The sequence below is a fragment of the Hyperolius riggenbachi genome, chromosome 3 (assembly GCF_040937935.1).
Source record: "Hyperolius riggenbachi isolate aHypRig1 chromosome 3, aHypRig1.pri, whole genome shotgun sequence".
NCBI lineage: Eukaryota > Metazoa > Chordata > Amphibia > Anura > Hyperoliidae > Hyperolius > Hyperolius riggenbachi.
The window spans coordinates 509848149-509866910 of NC_090648.1; the positions used below are offsets into that span (position 1 = coordinate 509848149).

General features: G+C 51.0%; 1 protein-coding gene across 3 annotated transcripts in view; it reads left to right on the forward strand.

The window, feature by feature from the left end:
* The window catches only part of TNIP1 (TNFAIP3 interacting protein 1), a 167037-nt gene that overhangs the window by 7523 nt on the left and 140752 nt on the right, over positions 1-18762 (forward strand). For 2 of the 3 annotated variants that reach the window (XM_068278376.1, XM_068278377.1), the window contains exon 1: positions 847-950. The exons of the other annotated variant lie outside the window; for it this stretch is intronic. The gene's annotated coding sequence lies outside the window, so the exon portion shown is untranslated. Of the gene's footprint in view, positions 1-846; positions 951-18762 lie in introns of those variants that run through there. 3 annotated transcript variants of the gene reach the window in all.

Genomic DNA, 18762 nt, shown 5'->3' on the forward strand with positions numbered 1-18762 from the left:
CTCCTAGGTGGGCTGCCCTGCTACCAGTTTGTCTGGCACTCCCCCCATAGCATTCCCTGATCTTCTAGTGGAGCCCCTCCCATGCTCCCACAGGCCTGCCATTGAGGCACCACAACTCCCAGCATGCCCTCATAGAAAAACCACAGCTCCCTGCATGCCCCCCTAAAGGCATCACAGCGCCAGCATGGCACCACAACTCCCAGCATGCCCCCATAGAGGTACCACAGCACCCAGCATACCCCGATTAATGCACCACTGCTCCCAGCATGCCCACCATTGAGGCACCACCACAGCTGACTCTGCCTGGGTGACATCTGTGGCACGGCACCCCAAAATAGATCTGGGGCACTTGCCACTGATCTTTGGGGCTAGCAACGCCCCTATGAAATGCTAATTGGATTTACACATTTGCAGACAGCATACAATTTGCAGCAACACTGCCATGACGTCATAGCACGTCACTCCTCTCCACCAGAGCTGGGATTATCAGAAGTAACTGAAAGTGACAGGTACTCCCTGCACGTGACATGAATCACCGGGTCTCGGGTATTTCTGGTGACTCTGGACTGCAAGACTCTGATGACAAACGCAGCAACACTGTTTCCACCATGCAGAATCCCAGGTACTGCGCATGCGCACAACAGCCCAGCGCTGCACCAGACGCCGAGACAGCTTGTGGGCGTGCCTCCTGGCTGACTGACAGCCCAGCCCCGAATTTGGGTGAGTGGCAGAGCAAGCCTGTGGGCGTGTCTCCTCGCTGACTGACAGCGTACCCACGCCCCTGCCTGGATGGGCCAATCAGCAGGAGGTGGGAATTCCCATGTTTCTGCAGAGCCGGAAGTGAGTGGTGTGCTGAGTAGTATTGTTGTGAATAATATGTAACATTATAACTAATAGAGGAGCTCAGCAGAGGCAGAGAGCAGAGGCAGCCCATCCTTCCATGGAATCAGGTAAATACAGCTTATTGCAAAGCATTCTGGGCCTTGCCTGAGGCTTCCTGCTGTCTGTAAACATTCACTCTGCTTTATTAATTCTGGGAAGTTCTTTATTGCTGGTGTTTGTATGGATAGTGGTGAGAAGGGCTGGGATTGTGCCTAGAGATGGGGGATGGGCATTCAGGTGCCCTCTGACCGACCAACCACTGCAACCATATACATGCAAGATTTCCATTGCCCGATATGATTGGTCGTGAAAATCTGGTGTGAGTACAGTTTTCTTCTGACATTTATTTGTGTGCCAGTGTTCAGGTTATTTTGAATATTGCTAATGATATTCCAATAATGGCTTTGCTATGGTAACCTAACCTGTCCCCTAACATGAACCTCTAACCCTGTCCCCTAACACTAACCCTCCTATAGCTATGCCTAACCTCTAACCCCGTCACCTTACACTAACTAATCTACAGCTATGCCTAACCTCTAACCTTGTCACCTTACACTTACCCTCCTATAGCTATGCCTAACACTAACTCTAACCCTGCCATAGCTATGCCTAAACCTAACCTCTAACCCTTTCCCCTAACAATAACCTTCCTATAACTATGCCTAATCTCTAAAGCTGTCCCCTAACACTAACCCTCCTACACCTAATCTTAACCTCTAACCCTTTCACCTAACACTAACCCTCCTATAGCTATGCCTAACCTCTAACCCCGTCACCTTACACTAACTCATCTACAGCTATGCCTAACCTCTAACCTTGTCACCTTACACCTACCCTCCTATAGCTATGCCTAACACTAACTCTAACCCTGCCATAGCTATGCCTAAACCTAACCTCTAACCCTTTCCCCTAACAATAACCTTCCTATAACTATGCCTAATCTCTAATGCTGTCCCCTAACACTAACCCTCCTACACCTAATCTTAACCTCTAACCCTTTCACCTAACACTAACCCTCCTATAGCTATGCCTAACACTAACCTCTAACCCTGTTTCATAATAACTACATAATAGCTGCAACCCGGCGTCAGTATCTGGAGTTTGGTCGATTCGTCAACACTCATCCCATGCTGTCAAAAGCCTGAGTTTGGAGCTGCAGCGGCCAAATTAATCTGTCAACGTACCATATCCGCAAATTTGCATTGCAGTTTACTGTTGTACTAAAATAAATGATCGGACTGCACACCCACAGTAGGGTGCCTTCCACTCACCCCCCTCGCCTTTCCATACAACTGCACAGTTATATATTTGTCTATACAGTGATCATTGCTAATTTTTTCACCAGCAGTGAGCGATTATTTTGGGAATTATTTTAGTGGTAGCAGTAGAGTGTTGTACCGTGTCAGCCAGCAGTGAAAGCAAGAAGTCTTGAATCAGGATGATACCATTTGTTGGCTAACTTAAAGGACAACTGAAGTGAGAAGGATGTGGAAGCTGCCAAATGTATTTCCTGTTAAACAATACCAGTCGCCTGGCAGCCCTGCTGGTCTATTTGGCTGCAGTAGTGTCTGAATAACACCAAAAACAAGCATGCAGCTAATCTTGTCAGATCTGACAATAATGTCAAACGCTTGATCTGCTGCATGCTGGTTCAGGGGCTATGGCTAATAGTATTAGAGGCAGAGGATCAGCAGGATAGCCAGGTAACCAGTGTTGCGTAATTGGAAATAAATAGGGCAGCCTCCATATCCCTCTCATTACAGTTATCCTTTAAAGTGAGCCTAAACTGATAGCTAAAAAAAAAAGTGTTTCACTTACCTTGGGCTTCTACCGGCCCTCTGCAGCCTCCCTGTGACAGCGTCCTGCGCATGCGCAGTAGGAGAAAATCTCGTACTGCGCGGGAAGGCGACTGGAGCGTGATCTAGGACGGTTGCACAAAAACTAAACTGACTCATGGCGGGGAACTGGAGTACTGCGGGAGGCTGGTAGAAGCCCCAAGAGAAAAATGGTGAGATTTCAGCTAATAAGCTTTCTTAAGAGAAACCGTAACCAAGAATTGACCTTCATCCCAATCAGTAGCTGATACCCCCTTTCCCATGAGAAATCTCTTCTTTTTCACAATCAGATCATTAGGGGGCTCTGTATGGCTGTTGTTGTGGCGAAATCCCTCCAACAGTGTGATGTCAGTGCCATGGTGCTGACATCACACTGTGGGAGCCTTGTTGCATTGTGGGAAATAACAGCTGTTTCTAACTGCCAAAAAAAAGCAAGCAGCATCTCCTTCCAGTGACATCACCTGCCAACAGTAAAAATGTCATCATGTGATAAATGTCAGAATGTAAATCGGGGAGAGGAAAGCTTTTACAATGGGCAAACACTGACTAAATCATTTATACATAATTATTGTAAACATTAAGAACTTTCTATTACATAATTTTCACTGGAGTTCCTCTTTAAAGAGAACCCGAGGTGGGTTTGAAGAATATTATCTGCATACAGAGGCTGGATCTGCCTATACAGCCCAGCCTCTGTTGCTATCCCAAACCCCCCTAAGGTCCCCCTGCACTCTGCAATCCCTCATAAATCACAGCCGTGCTGCTGACAAACAGCTTGTCAGAGCTGGCTGTGTTTATCTCTATAGTGTCAGTCTGCTGCTCTCCCCGCCTCCTGCAGAACTCCAGTCCCCGCCTGCATCCCTTCCCTCCCTGCTGATTGGAGGGAAGGGACGGGGGCAGGGACCGGAGCTATGCAGGAGGCGGGGGAGCAGCTGAGACTGACACAGATGTAAACACAGCCTCACAGCATGGCTGTGATTTATGAGGGATTGCGGAGTGCAGGGGGACCTTAGGGGGGTTTGGGATAGCAACAGAGGCTGGGCTGTATAGGCAGATCTAGCCTCTGTATGCAGATAACATTCTTTAACCCTCCTGGCGGTTTGTAAAAATCCGCCAGGGGGCAGCAAATAAGTTTTTTTTTTTTTTTTAATTTTTTTTTTTTTCATGTAGCGAGACGAGGTCTCGCTACATGATAGCCGCTGCTCGGCGGCATCCCCCCAGCCCCTCCGATCGTCGCCGGCGATCGGAGATCAAGAGATCCCGTTCAAAGAACGGGATCTCTTGGAGGGCTTCCCCCGTCGCCATGGCGACGGGGCGGGATGACGTCACCGACGTCATCGACGTCGTGACGTCAAAGGGGACTCCGATCCAACCCACGGCGCTGCCTGGCACTGATTGGCCAGGCAGCGCACGGGGTCTGGGAGGGGGGGCAGCTGCGGCGACGCGTATAGCGGCGGATCGGCGGGTAGCGGCGGCGATCGGACACTGCACGCAGCTAACAAAGTGCTAGCTGCGTGCAGCAAAAAAAATTATGCAAATCGGCCCAGCGGGACCTGAGCGGTGCCTCCCGGCGGCATAGCCCGTGCTCAGCACGGGCTTACCGCCAGGGAGGTTAAACACACCTCGGGTTCTCTTTAAGAATCAATGCCTGTATACAGTTAATATAGTTGTGTTGGTATGAGCTCATAGCTGTATGGCTTCTCTCTCCCTGCTGATGCTGCCAGACTGAGGCATGCTGGGGATATTATTCACAGAGGAGTCATAAACGTGTGACTGTCTTATGGCCGCCTCAGGAGTCCTGTTTTTCCCCCCTTGTCACTCTCTGACAGTTTCCTTCCTGGTGTCCCGAGGGGAGAATTCCCTCAACATTTATTTTTTGAATGTGAGGTAGTGCTGGTAAATGAGATGTAAGCAGTTCTGAGTTGATGCAAATTGTATGATAAGTTAATGTTCATTTTATACAGCTTGGAAGTGGATCAGTCAAACCCAGCATGTTTTGGGGTTGATTCACTAGGGCCTCTTTCACAGTAGGATGTTGCGTTTTGAGGCGACGTTAAAGCTGCAACGCAAATTACACCGCAATGCCCCCCAAAAAAGTCGCAACGCAACTTAATGCCCCGTTACGGTCGCATACAGTAGAGCATACAGGTAATGAAAAGTATGCTTCCAGGTCATTACTGAGCATGTGCAAACAGTCCAACGCAGCTAATAACGTGTATAACGCACAGCATGCAGTACTTTCACTTAACGTGCAGCGTTAGATACCATTGCAACGTGTGCACTGTGAATGGGGCATTGATTTTTGATTGCTGTGAGTTATTCTGCGTTAAATGTTGCTTTAACGTCGCACTGTGAAAGAGGCCTCTTTTCCATAGACTGCTGATAGGCAGTGAAATGCCTTAATGCTGTGAATACACGGCTCGTTTTATGCGCCGGCTCGAGCCAGCGCATCCTCGCGCGTGCGCGCGGATCGATTGCCGCTCGTCCCCGCCGGCGCTTCCTTATCAGCTTCCTTGCCGCTCGTGTCCGCCGGCGGGAATCTAGCAGGCGCGGGTCGAGCGGCATGATCAGGCCAGTTGAATATTATCAGCTGGCCGGATCAGCTGGTCGATGCACGGTACAGAAACGTACCGTGTATCCCCAGCATAAAACTCTCACAACTGCTCACTGCTGCCTGGTAACTGCTTGTTGCTGCCTGGTAACTGCTTACGTCTGTCTGGTAACTGCTTGCTGAGCACAAAGTTCAACTGCTCATGGAAAAGAGCCCTAAAGGATAACTGAAGTGAGAGGCATATGGAGGCTTCCATATTTATTCCCTTTTAAGCAATACCAGTTGCCTGGCTGCCCTGCTGATCCTCTGCCTCTAATACGTTTAGCCACAGACCCTGAATAAGCATGCGGCAGATCAGGCGTTTGACATTGTCAGAACTGACAAGATTAGCTGCATGCTTGTTTCTGGTGTGAGTCAGACACTACTGCAGCCAAACAGATCAGCAGGGCTGCCAGGCAACTGGTACTGTTTAAAAGGAAATAAAATATGGCAGCTTCCATATTCCTCTCACTTCACTTGTCCTTTAAAAAAGAAAAAAAAAAAATTCTGTACACTTGTAAAGGTGTGTGTTTTTTTTTTTTAGTTGTTTAAAGAGAGTCTGAAGCGAGAATAGATCTCGCTTCAGACCTCATAGCTAGCAGGGGCATGCGTGCCCCTGCTAAAACTCCGCTATAGCGCGGCTTAACGGGGGTCCCTGTCCCCCCAAACGCCCTCCGTGCAGCGGGGGAGCGCTTCCTGGTTGGGGCAGGGCTAACCGCCGCAGCCCTGCCCCATGCGCGTCTGTCAGACGCGTATCTCCGCCTCTCCCCCGCCCCTCTCAGTCTTCCTTCACTGAGAGGGGCGGGAGAGAGGCGGCGATGCGCCGCTGATAGACGCGCTGGGAGGCAGGGCTGCAGCCGTTAGCCCTGCCTCCAGGAAGAAGATTCCCAGCGACCATTTTACGACCAACTTTTGCGGGGGGGGTGGGTTGGGGGTGAAGGGACCCCCGTTAAGCCGCGGGATAGCGGCGTTTTAGCAGGGGCACACGTGCCCCTGCTATATATAAGACCTGAAGCGAGATTTAGTCCCGCTTCAGTGTCTCTTTAAAGAGACTCTGTAACAAATTGTTTATCTTTATTTCTTCTATGCTATAAGTTCCTATGCCTTTTCTAATGTGGTCTGGCTTACTGCAGCTTTTCCTAATTGCACAGTAGCTGTGTTATCTCTGTTATATGATCTAATCTTCTCTCTATAGTCGGCACAGTCAGGCTGAGGCAGTCAGACTGGAATGTGCAGGGCTGCTTGTGATTAGCTAGAAGCTGTACACACCCCCTGCAGGCTCTGTGTGACTAACACACTCTGCTTAGCTGAGCCTATTAGAAGCTGGTTAGTTTGTTTGTAAACACTGCCTAAAACTGGCAATTACAAGCCAGGTTTGCAGCAGAGAATGGCAGAAACAGCACAGAGGGGACCAGGAGCACATAATGAATAGAATGGTATGCTTTTTATTGTAAGAATTTCAGAGTACAGATTCTCTTTAAGTACGAAAGTGAAACTACGGCTGTATGTAACGATCAGTACATATTGTTCATGTGTTTGTGTGGTTTGCAGCCCTCTGGAACCTGTTGCCTAGGTGATATTGCTGCTGCTTTGCATCTGTTAACATCTGCAGTGACATAATACAATAAGGCTACTTACACACCAGGACGTTGCGTTTTGGGGAAGTTATAGAGCACATAACACGCCCCTAACGCAACGCCTGGTGGTGTTGGAGCAGGACGCTACCAAGAGCCGCGTTACAAGCAGCTCTTGGTGCGCCTGCTCTGTCGGAGGCACTGCGGAGACCACGTGAGCGGAGCTCTCCGCATCACGTGGTCCCACCAGCCAATCCGCGGCCGCTCCAGGATGTAAACACTGCAAGTGCAGTGAATGTCAAGTAGCCATGTGCCTGGCTACGTAGCGGCCTCTTCCAGCCTCCTCTCCGCCCATAAAATGAAAAAAACCCTACTGAGCATGTGCAAACAGTCTAACGCGGCTTAGCCGCGTATAAAGTACTGCATGCAGGACGTTGTCTTGACGTGAAGCGTTACAATGTAACGCAACGTGGGCACTGTGAACAGCCCATTGATTTTTCATTGCTGTGCGTTGGGCTGCGTTACAGGCTGCTCTAACGTGCTCCTGCAACCTCCCACTGTGAAAGCAGCCTAAAGCAACGTACAATCACTACTCCTAGCAGAGAATGTGGGGGTTATAGATAGCCAGGCCTTTCAAGGCTATGTTACACTGAAAAATCGCCAGCGTTTGGGTCTTGCGTTTTTTTTTTTTTCACAATAATTCCATGACAATTTCATTTGCGATTCTCGTTCCGGAAACCAGTCGCGGTGTGATCGTTCTTGACATGTACATGCAGCGATTTGGGCTTGCAACGCTGCAGTGTGAATGCTCCCATAGGTAGACATGGCATTAGTGTTTTGCTGATCGGCAATCGCAGAGAAAACCTCCTCGATCGCCCCCAATGTGAAACACCCCTAAAATAGCTTTGCCACTGGCGGCTTTCCAATCCGAAAATTGGGAAATGACGACTCAATATTTGACCATGATCGTTGGAACTATTATTTAAACGGTCATGGTAAAATATCCGCGGCAGTCAACGGGGATCACAACGATCGTCATTCAGTGATCCGACAGGACAGTCGCGATCCCCGCACGCCGTTACACATTGTTTAGCTAATTTTAGTTTGTAGAAAAAGTTTCCAGTCGTGGGAAAATAAAATCAAGGCAAAAATAGCACCGCTGATATGGACCATACACTGTGAGCTCAGTTTCTATAAATCTCAGCAGAAATCTATCGAGCATCGATCAATTGCAAGCAACGTAATATTCGATGGAGTGCAACGCTCTCGATGAGTCGTCTATGCTCCAGCGCTCCTGCTCCACCCAATTTCTTGCCCCAGTAAGCCTCATCTACACGGTACAATTTTCCATCAGATAGACGGATCTATTAGATAGCTCTAATAAGAAATTGCATCGTGTGTAGATGTCCAATGTGTTTCAGATTAATTTCACGATAGATTTTGCTTTGATAAGTACCCAAAATCTATTGCAAAATCGAACGCAATCTGATTGGACTGGTTGAAAATTAAGTAATAGATCCGATCTGACAGAAAATTGTACCATGTAGATGAGGCTTTAGAAATTTTCCAACACGTCCAATCACCAATCAGACTAATTGCCTGAAAGTGTATCGATCAGATATGTGAAGCAATAGATTACTGTCACTTCTTTCTTTTTTTCTTCTTCTTATTTAAATCTTGATTGAAGGGTCCTCAGCCACTGGTCCCCGTAGATTGCCCCTTAACTCACTTCTGCGCTGCATGATGGCACTCCGGGCATCGTCAGCTGCTGTGCCACGCCCATGGCATCCGATGTGACAGCCACCACTGCTGTCCGCTTCTCCACTGGGGCTCCCGATTCATCCACTAGGTCAGGGGTAGGGAACCTATGGCTTGGGAGCCAGATGTGGCTTACTCACGCTCCCCCCCCCCCCCAAAAAAAAAACTAACGGCTGCTCCAATTGCCCCACCCTGGACCCTGTCAGGTCCAGTGATTTTGTAGGACGAGATCCCCGCACTTTGATTGGCCCGATAGGCGGCCTGTCACTTGACAGGCAGCCTATTGGACCAAAGTGCAGTGATCTCATCCTACAAAGTGAACCAAACCCCAAGCCAGCTAGCTAATTGTACAAGCTGTTAGTCGGTATTTCTCCTGTCTGGCTCTCAGGGAAATTGCTGATGTTGCTGAAACCAAAGAGAAGCTGAAGACGTGTCTGACAGATCTGCTGCCTGGCGGAGCAACTGTGTACACATCACCATGGCAACAGGGACGTGAGCCCTCTGCTGCGCATGCGCACTGTCCCAGTTTCAAACATATTGTATGGCTCTCAGGGAAATACATTTTAAAATATGTGTCGTTTATGGCTCTCTCAGCCACAATGTACCAGTATGTTTGGGATATGAGAAGAAACCCATACAAACTTCATGCAGATAGTGTCTCGGGTGAGATTTGAACCTGGGCCTTTGCTCAAAAGCACCATCTACACAAAGGCACTGCCCTGTAAGGTTAAAGTGGACCTGAACTCTTGCACAGGACAGAAGGAAAATTGCAGATATGCTGCACCGGACTTGCATAGACTGGTTCTCTTCTCATGGGGTGATAGCGGGGTGCTGGCTGCCACTAATCTGCAGATATGCTGCACCAGGCTTGTATAGACAGGTTCTCTTCTCATGGGGTGATAGCGGGTGCTGGCTGCCACTAATCTGCAGATATGCTGCACTGGGCTTGTATAGACAGGTTCTCTTCTCATGGGGTGATAGCGGGTGCTGGCTGCCACTAATCTGCAGGTATGCTGCACCGGGCTTGTATAGACAGGTTCTCTTCTCATGGGGTGATAGCGGGGTGTTGGCTGCCACTAATCTGCAGATATGCTGCACCGGGCTTGCATAGACAGGTTCTCTTCTCATGGGGTGATAGCGGGTGCTGGCTGCCACTAATCTGCAGATATGCTGCACTGGGCTTGTATAGACAGGTTCTCTTCTCATGAGGTGATAGCGGGTGCTGGCTGCCACTAATCTGCAGATACGCTGCACCGGGCTTGTATAGACTGGTTCTCTTCTCATGGAGTGATAGCGGGTGCTGGCTGCCACTAATCTGCAGATATGCTGCACCGGGCTTGCATAGACTGGTTCTCTTCTCATGAGGTGATAGCCGGTGCTGGCTGCCACTAATCTGCAGATAGGCTGCACCGGGCTTGTATAGACTGGTTCTCTTCTCATGGGGTGATAGCAGGTGCTGGCTGCTACTAATCTGCAGATATGCTGCACTGGGCTTGTATAGACTGGTTCTCTTCTCATGAGGTGATAGCGGGTGCTGGCTGCCACTAATCTGCAGATACGCTGCACCGGGCTTGTATAGACAGGTTCTCTTCTCATGGGGTGATAGCGGGTGCTGGCTGCCACTAATCTGCAGATATGCTGCACTGGGCTTGTATAGACTGGTTCTCTTCTCATGGGGTGATAGCGGGTGCTGGCTGCCACTAATCTGCAGATATGCTGCACCGGGCTTGTATAGACTGGTTCTCTTCTCATGAGGTGATAGCAGGTGCTGGCTGCCACTAATCTGCAGATACGCTGCACTGGGCTTGTATAGACTGGTTCTCTTCTCATGGGGTGATAGCGGGTGCTGGCTGCCACTAATCTGCAGATATGCTGCACCGGGCTTGTATAGACTGGTTCTCTTCTCATGGGGTGATAGCGGGTGCTGGCTGCCACTAATCTGCAGGTATGCTGCACCGGGCTTGTATAGACAGGTTCTCTTCTCATGGGGTGATAGCGGGGTGCTGGCTGCCACTAATCTGCAGATAGGCTGCACCGGGCTTGTATAGACTGGTTCTCTTCTCATGGGGTGATAGCGGGGTGCTGGCTGCCACTAATCTGCAGATATGCTGCACCGGGCTTGTATAGACAGGTTCTCTTCTCATGGGGTGATAGCGGGTGCTGGCTGCCGCTAATCTGCAGATACGCTGCACCGGGCTTGTATAGACTGGTTCTCTTCTCATGAGGTGATAGCGGGGTGCTGGCTGCCTCCAATCTGCAGATATGCTGCACCGGGCTTGTATAGACTGGTTCTCTTCTCATGGGGTGATAGCGGGTGCTGGCTGCCACTAATCTGCAGATATGCTGCACCGGGCTTGTATAGACTGGTTCTCTTCTCATGAGGTGATAGCGGGTGCTGGCTGCCACTAATCTGCAGATATGCTGCACCGGGCTTGTATAGACTGGTTCTCTTCTCATGAGGTGATAGCAGGTGCTGGCTGCCACTAATCTGCAGATACGCTGCACTGGGCTTGTATAGACTGGTTCTCTTCTCATGGGGTGATAGCGGGTGCTGGCTGCCACTAGTCTGCAGATACGCTGCACCGGGCTTGTATAGACTGGTTCTCTTCTCATGGGGTGATAGCGGGTGCTGGCTGCCACTAATCTGCAGATATGCTGCACCGGGCTTGTATAGACTGGTTCTCTTCTCATGGGGTGATAGCGGGTGCTGGCTGCCACTAATCTGCAGGTATGCTGCACCGGGCTTGTATAGACAGGTTCTCTTCTCATGGGGTGATAGCGGGGTGCTGGCTGCCACTAATCTGCAGATATGCTGCACCGGGCTTGTATAGACTGGTTCTCTTCTCATGGTGTGATAGCGGGCGCTGGCTGCCACTAATCTGCAGATATGCTGCACCGGGCTTGTATAGACTGGTTCTCTTCTCATGAGGTGATAGCAGGTGTTGGCTGCCACTAATCTGCGGATATGCTGCACCGGGCTTGTATAGACTGGTTCTCTTCTCATGAGATGATAGCGGGTGCTGGCTGCCACTAATCTGCAGATATGCTGCATCGGGCTTGTATAGACTGGTTCTCTTCTCATGAGGTGATAGCGGGTGCTGGCTGCCACTAATCTGCAGATATGCTGCATCGGGCTTGTATAGACTGGTTCTCTTCTCATGAGGTGATAGCAGGTGCTGGCTGCCACTAATCTGCAGATATGCTGCACTGGGCTTGTATAGACTGGTTCTCTTCTCATGAGGTGATAGCAGGTGCTGGCTGCCACTAATCTGCAGATACGCTGCACCGGGCTTGTATAGACAGGTTCTCTTCTCATGGGGTGATAGCGGGTGCTGGCTGCCACTAATCTGCAGATATGCTGCACCGGGCTTGTATAGACTGGTTCTCTTCTCATGGGGTGATAGTGGGTGCTGGCTGCCACTAATCTGCAGATATGCTGCACCGGGCTTGTATAGACTGGTTCTCTTCTCATGGGGTGATAGTGGGTGCTGGCTGCCACTGATCTGCAGATATGCTGCACTGGGCTTGTATAGACTGGTTCTCTTCTCATAGGGTGATAGCAGGTGCTGGCTGCCACTAATCTGCAGATACGCTGCACCGGGCTTGTATAGACAGGTTCTCTTCTCATGGGGTGATAGCTGGTGCTGGCTGCCACTAATCTGCAGATATGCTGCACTGGGCTTGTATAGACTGGTTCTCTTCTCATGAGGTGATAGCAGGTGCTGGCTGCCACTAATCTGCAGATATGCTGCACTGGGCTTGTATAGACTGGTTCTCTTCTCATGAGGTGCTAGCGGGTGCTGGCTGCCACTAATCTGCAGATATGCTGCACTGGGCTTGTATAGACTGGTTCTCTTCTCATGAGGTGATAGCAGGTGCTGGCTGCCACTAATCTGCAGATACGCTGCACCGGGCTTGTATAGACAGGTTCTCTTCTCATGGGGTGATAGCGGGTGCTGGCTGCCACTAATCTGCAGATATGCTGCACCGGGCTTGTATAGACTGGTTCTCTTCTCATGGGGTGATAGTGGGTGCTGGCTGCCACTAATCTGCAGATATGCTGCACTGGGCTTGTATAGACAGGTTCTCTTCTCATGGGGTGATAGCGGGTGCTGGCTGCCACTAATCTGCAGATATGCTGCACCGGGCTTGTATAGACTGGTTCTCTTCTCATGGGGTGATAGTGGGTGCTGGCTGCCACTAATCTGCAGATACGCTGCACCAGGCTTGTATAGACAGGTATCTTCTCATGGGGTGATAGCGGGGTGTTGGCTGCCACTAATCTGCAGATATGCTGCACCCGGCTTGTATAGACAGGTTCTCTTCTCATGGGGTGATAGCGGGGTGTTGGCTGCCACTAATCTGCAGATATGCTGCATCGGGCTTGCATAGACTGGTTCTCTTCTCATGAGGTGATAGCGGGTGCTAGCTGCCACTAATCTGCAGATATGCTGCACCGGGCTTGTATAGACAGGTTCTCTTCTCATGGGGTGATAGCGGGCTGCTGGCTGCCACTAATCTGCAGATATGCTGCACTGGGCTTGTATAGACAGGTTCTCTTCTCATGGGGTGATAGAAGGTGCTGGCTGCCACTAATCTGCAGATGTGCTGCACCCGGCTTGTATAGACAGGTTCTCTTCTCATGAGGTGATAGCAGGCGCTGGCTGCCACTAATCTGCAGATATGCTGCACCGGGCTTGTATAGACTGGTTCTCTTCTCATGAGGTGATAGCGGGGTGCTGGCTGCCACTAATCTGCAGATAGGCTGCACCGGGCTTGTATAGACAGGTTCTCTTCTCATGGGGTGATAGCGGGTGCTGGCTGCCACTAATCTGCAGATATGCTGCACCGGGCTTGTATAGACTGGTTCTCTTCTCATGGGGTGATAGCGGGGTGCTGGCTGCCACTAATCTGCAGATATGCTGCATCGGGCTTGTATAGACAGGTTCTCTTCTCATGGGGTGATAGCCGGTGCTGGCTGCCACTAATCTGCAGATATGCTGCACTGGGCTTGTATAGACAGGTTCTCTTCTCATGAGGTAATAGCGGGTGCTGGCTGCCACTAATCTGCAGATCTGCACCGGGCTTGTATAGACAGGTTCTCTTCTCATGAGGTGATAGCGGGTGCTGGCTGCCACTAATCTGCAGATAGGCTGCACTGGGCTTGTATAGACTGGTTCTCTTCTCATGGGGTGATAGCAGGTGCTGGCTGCCACTAATCTGCAGATACGCTGCACCGGGCTTGTATAGACTGGTTCTCTTCTCATGGGGTGATAGCGGGTGCTGGCTGCCACTAATCTGCAGATCTGCACCGGGCTTGTATAGACAGGTTCTCTTCTCATGAGGTGATAGCGGGTGCTGGCTGCCACTAATCTGCAGATACGCTGCACCGGGCTTGTATAGACTGGTTCTCTTCTCATGGGGTGATAGCGGGGTGCTGGCTGCCACTAATCTGCAGATATGCTGCACTGGGCTTGTATAGACAGGTTCTCTTCTCATGGGGTGATAGCGGGTGCTGGCTGCCACTAATCTGCAGATATGCTGCACCGGGCTTGTATAGACAGGTTCTCTTCTCATGGGGTGATAGCGGGTGCTGGCTGCCACTAATCTGCAGATATGCTGCACCGGGCTTGTATAGACTGGTTCTCTTCTCATGAGGTGATAGTGGGGTGCTGGCTGCCAATAATCTGCAGATATGTTGCACCGGGCTTGTATAGACAGGTTCTCTTCTCATGGGGTGATAGCGGGTGCTGGCTGCCACTAATCTGCAGATACGCTGCACCGGGCTTGTATAGACTGGTTCTCTTCTCATGAGGTGATAGCGGGGTGCTGGCTGCCACTAATCTGCAGATATGCTGCACTGGGCTTGTATAGACAGGTTCTCTTCTCATGGGGTGATAGCGGGTGCTGGCTGCCACTAATCTGCAGATATGCTGCACCGGGCTTGTATAGACTGGTTCTCTTCTCATGAGGTGATAGTGGGGTGCTGGCTGCCACTAATCTGCAGATATGTTGCACCGGGCTTGTATAGACAGGTTCTCTTCTCATGGGGTGATAGCGGGTGCTGGCTGCCACTAATCTGCAGATACGCTGCACCGGGCTTGTATAGACTGGTTCTCTTCTCATGAGGTGATAGCGGGGTGCTGGCTGCCACTAATCTGCAGATATGCTGCACCGGGCTTGTATAGACTGGTTCTCTTCTCATGGGGTGATAGCGGGTGCTGGCTGCCACTAATCTGCAGATATGCTGCACCGGGCTTGTATAGACTGGTTCTCTTCTCATGAGGTGATAGCGGGGTGCTGGCTGCCACTAATCTGCAGATATGCTGCACTGGGCTTGTATAGACTGGTTCTCTTCTCATGGGGTGATAGCGGGTGCTGGCTGCCACTAATCTGCAGATATGCTGCACCGGGCTTGTATAGACTGGTTCTCTTCTCATGAGGTGATAGTGGGGTGCTGGCTGCCTCCAATCTGCAGATATGCTGCACTGGGCTTGTATAGACAGGTTCTCTTCTCATGAGGTGATAGCGGGTGCTGGCTGCCACTAATCTGCAGATAGGCTGCACTGGGCTTGTATAGACTGGTTCTCTTCTCATGGAGTGATAGCGGGTGCTGGCTGCCACTAATCTGCAGATACGCTGCACCGGGCTTGTATAGACAGGTTCTCTTCTCATGGGGTGATAGCGGGTGCTGGCTGCCACTAATCTGCAGATCTGCACCGGGCTTGTATAGACAGGTTCTCTTCTCATGAGGTGATAGCGGGGTGCTGGCTGCCACTAATCTGCAGATAGGCTGCACCGGGCTTGTATAGACAGGTTCTCTTCTCATGGGGTGATAGCGGGGTGCTGGCTGCCACTAATCTGCAGATACGCTGCACCGGGCTTGTATAGACAGGTTCTCTTCTCATAGGGTGATAGCGGGTGCTGGCTGCCACTAATCTGCAGATCTGCACCGGGCTTGTATAGACAGGTTCTCTTCTCATGAGGTGATAGCGGGGTGCTGGCTGCCACTAATCTGCAGATATGCTGCACCGGGCTTGTATAGACTGGTTCTCTTCTCATGGGGTGATAGCGGGTGCTGGCTGCCACTAATCTGCAGATATGCTGCACCGGGCTTGTATAGACAGGTTCTCTTCTCATGAGGTGATAGCAGGTGCTGGCTGCCACTAATCTTCAGATATGCTGCACCGGGCTTGTATAGACTGGTTCTCTTCTCATGGGGTGATAGCGGGGTGCTGGCTGCCACTAATCTGCAGATATGCTGCACCGGGCTTGCATAGACAGGTTCTCTTCTCATGAGGTGATAGCGGGTGCTGGCTGCCACTAATCTGCAGATATGCTGCACCGGGCTTGTATAGACTGGTTCTCTTCTCATGGGGTGATAGCGGGTGCTGGCTGCCACTAATCTGCAGATCTGCTGCACCGGGCTTGTATAGACTGGTTCTCTTCTCATGAGGTGATAGCAGGTGCTGGCTGCCACTAATCTGCAGATATGCTGCACCGGGCTTGTATAGACTGGTTCTCTTCTCATGGGGTGATAGCAGGGTGCTGGCTGCCACTAATCTGCAGATATGCTGCACCGGGCTTGTATAGACTGGTTCTCTTCTCATGAGGTGATAGCGGGTGCTGGCTGCCACTGATCTGCAGATATGCTGCACTGGGCTTGTATAGACTGGTTCTCTTCTCATAGGGTGATAGCGGGTGCTGGGTGCCACTAATCTGCAGATATGCTGCACTGGGCTTGTATAGACAGGTTCTCTTCTCATGGGGTGATAGCCGGTGCTGGCTGCCACTAATCTGCAGATATGCTGCACTGGGCTTGTATAGACAGGTTCTCTTCTCATGGGGTGATAGCGGGTGCTGGCTGCCACTAATCTGCAGATATGCTGCACCGGGCTTGCATAGACTGGTTCTCTTCTCATGAGGTGATAGCGGGTGCTGGCTGCCACTAATCTGCAGATATGCTGCACCGGGCTTGTATAGACTGGTTCTCTTCTCATGAGGTGATAGCGGGGTGCTGGCTGCCACTAATCTGCAGATAGGCTGCACCGGGCTTGTATAGACAGGTTCTCTTCTCATGGGGTGATAGCCGGTGCTGGCTGCCACTAATCTGCAGATATGCTGCACTGGGCTTGTATAGACAGGTTCTCTTCTCATGAGGTGATAGCGGGTGCTGGCTGCCACTAATCTGCAGATATGCTGCACAGGGCTTGCATAGACAGGTTCTCTTCTCATGGGGTGATAGCCGGTGCTGGCTGCCACTAATCTGCAGATACGCTGCACCGGGCTTGTATAGACAGGTTCTCTTCTCATGAGGTGATAGCGGGTGCTGGCTGCCACTAATCTGCAGATATGCTGCACCGGGCTTGCATAGACAGGTTCTCTTCTCATGGGGTGATAGCCGGTGCTGGCTGCCACTAATCTGCAGATATGCTGCACTGGGCTTGTATAGACAGGTTCTCTTCTCATGGGGTGATAGCGGGTGCTGGCTGCCACTAATCTGCAGATATGCTGCACCGGGCTTGCATAGACAGGTTCTCTTCTCATGAGGTGATAGCGGGTGCTGGCTGCCACTAATCTGCAGATATGCTGCACCGGGCTTGTATAGACAGGTTCTCTTCTCATGAGGTGATAGCGGGTGCTGGCTGCCACTAATCTGCAGATATGCTGCACCGGGCTTGTATAGACAGGTTCTCTTCTCATGAGGTGATAGCAGGTGCTGGCTGCCACTAATCTGCAGATACGCTGCACCGGGCTTGTATAGACAGGTTCTCTTCTCATGGGGTGATAGCGGGTGCTGGCTGCCACTAATCTGCAGATACGCTGCACCGGGCTTGTATAGACAGGTTCTCTTCTCATGGGGTGATAGCGGGGTGCTGGCTGCCACTAATCTGCAGATATGCTGCACCGGGCTTGTATAGACTGGTTCTCTTCTCATGAGGTGATAGCGGGTGCTGGCTGCCACTAATCTGCAGATATGCTGCACTGGGCTTCTATAGACAGGTTCTCTTCTCATGGGGTGATAGCGGGGTGCTGGCTGCCACTAATCTGCAGATATGCTGCACCGGGCTTGTATAGACTGGTTCTCTTCTCATGGGGTGATAGCGGATGCTGGCTGCCACTAATCTGCAGATATGCTGCACCGGGCTTGTATAGACAGGTTCTCTTCTCATGGGGTGATAGCGGGTGCTAGCTGCCACTAATCTGCAGATATGCTGCACCGGGCTTGTATAGACAGGTTCTCTTCTCATGAGGTGATAGCGGGTGCTAGCTGCCACTAATCTGCAGATATGCTGCACCGGGCTTGTATAGACAGGTTCTCTTCTCATGGGGTGATAGCGGGCTGCTGGCTGCCACTAATCTGCAGATACGCTGCACTGGGCTTGCATAGACAGGTTCTCTTCTCATGGGGTGATAGCGTATGCTGGCTGCCACTAATCTGCAGATATGCTGCACCGGGCTTGTATAGACAGGTTCTCTTCTCATGAGGTGATAGCGGGTGCTGGCTGCCACTAATCTGCAGATATGCTGCACCGGGCTTGTATAGACTGGTTCTCTTCTCATGAGGTGATAGCGGGTGCTGGCTGCCACTAATCTGCAGATACGCTGCATCAGGCTTGTATAGACTGGTTCTCTTCTCATGAGGTGATAGCGGGTGCTGGCTGCCACTAATCTGCAGATATGCTGCACCGGGCTTGTATAGACTGGTTCTCTTCTCATGAGGTGATAGCGGGTGCTGGCTGCCACTAATCTGCAGATATGCTGCACCGGGCTTGTATAGACTGGTTCTCTTCTCATGGGGTGATAGCGGGTGCTGGCTGCCACTAATCTGCAGATATGCTGCACCGGGCTTGTATAGACTGGTTCTCTTCTCATGGGGTGATAGCGGGTGCTGGCTGCCACTAATCTGCAGATATGCTGCATCGGGCTTGCATAGACTGGTTCTCTTCTCATGAGGTGATAGCGGGTGCTGGCTGCCACTAATCTGCAGATATGCTGCACCGGGCTTGTATAGACTGGTTCTCTTCTCATAGGGTGATAGCGGGGTGCTGGCTGCCACTAATCTGCAGATATGCTGCACCGGGCTTGTATAGACTGGTTCTCTTCTCATGAGGTGATAGCG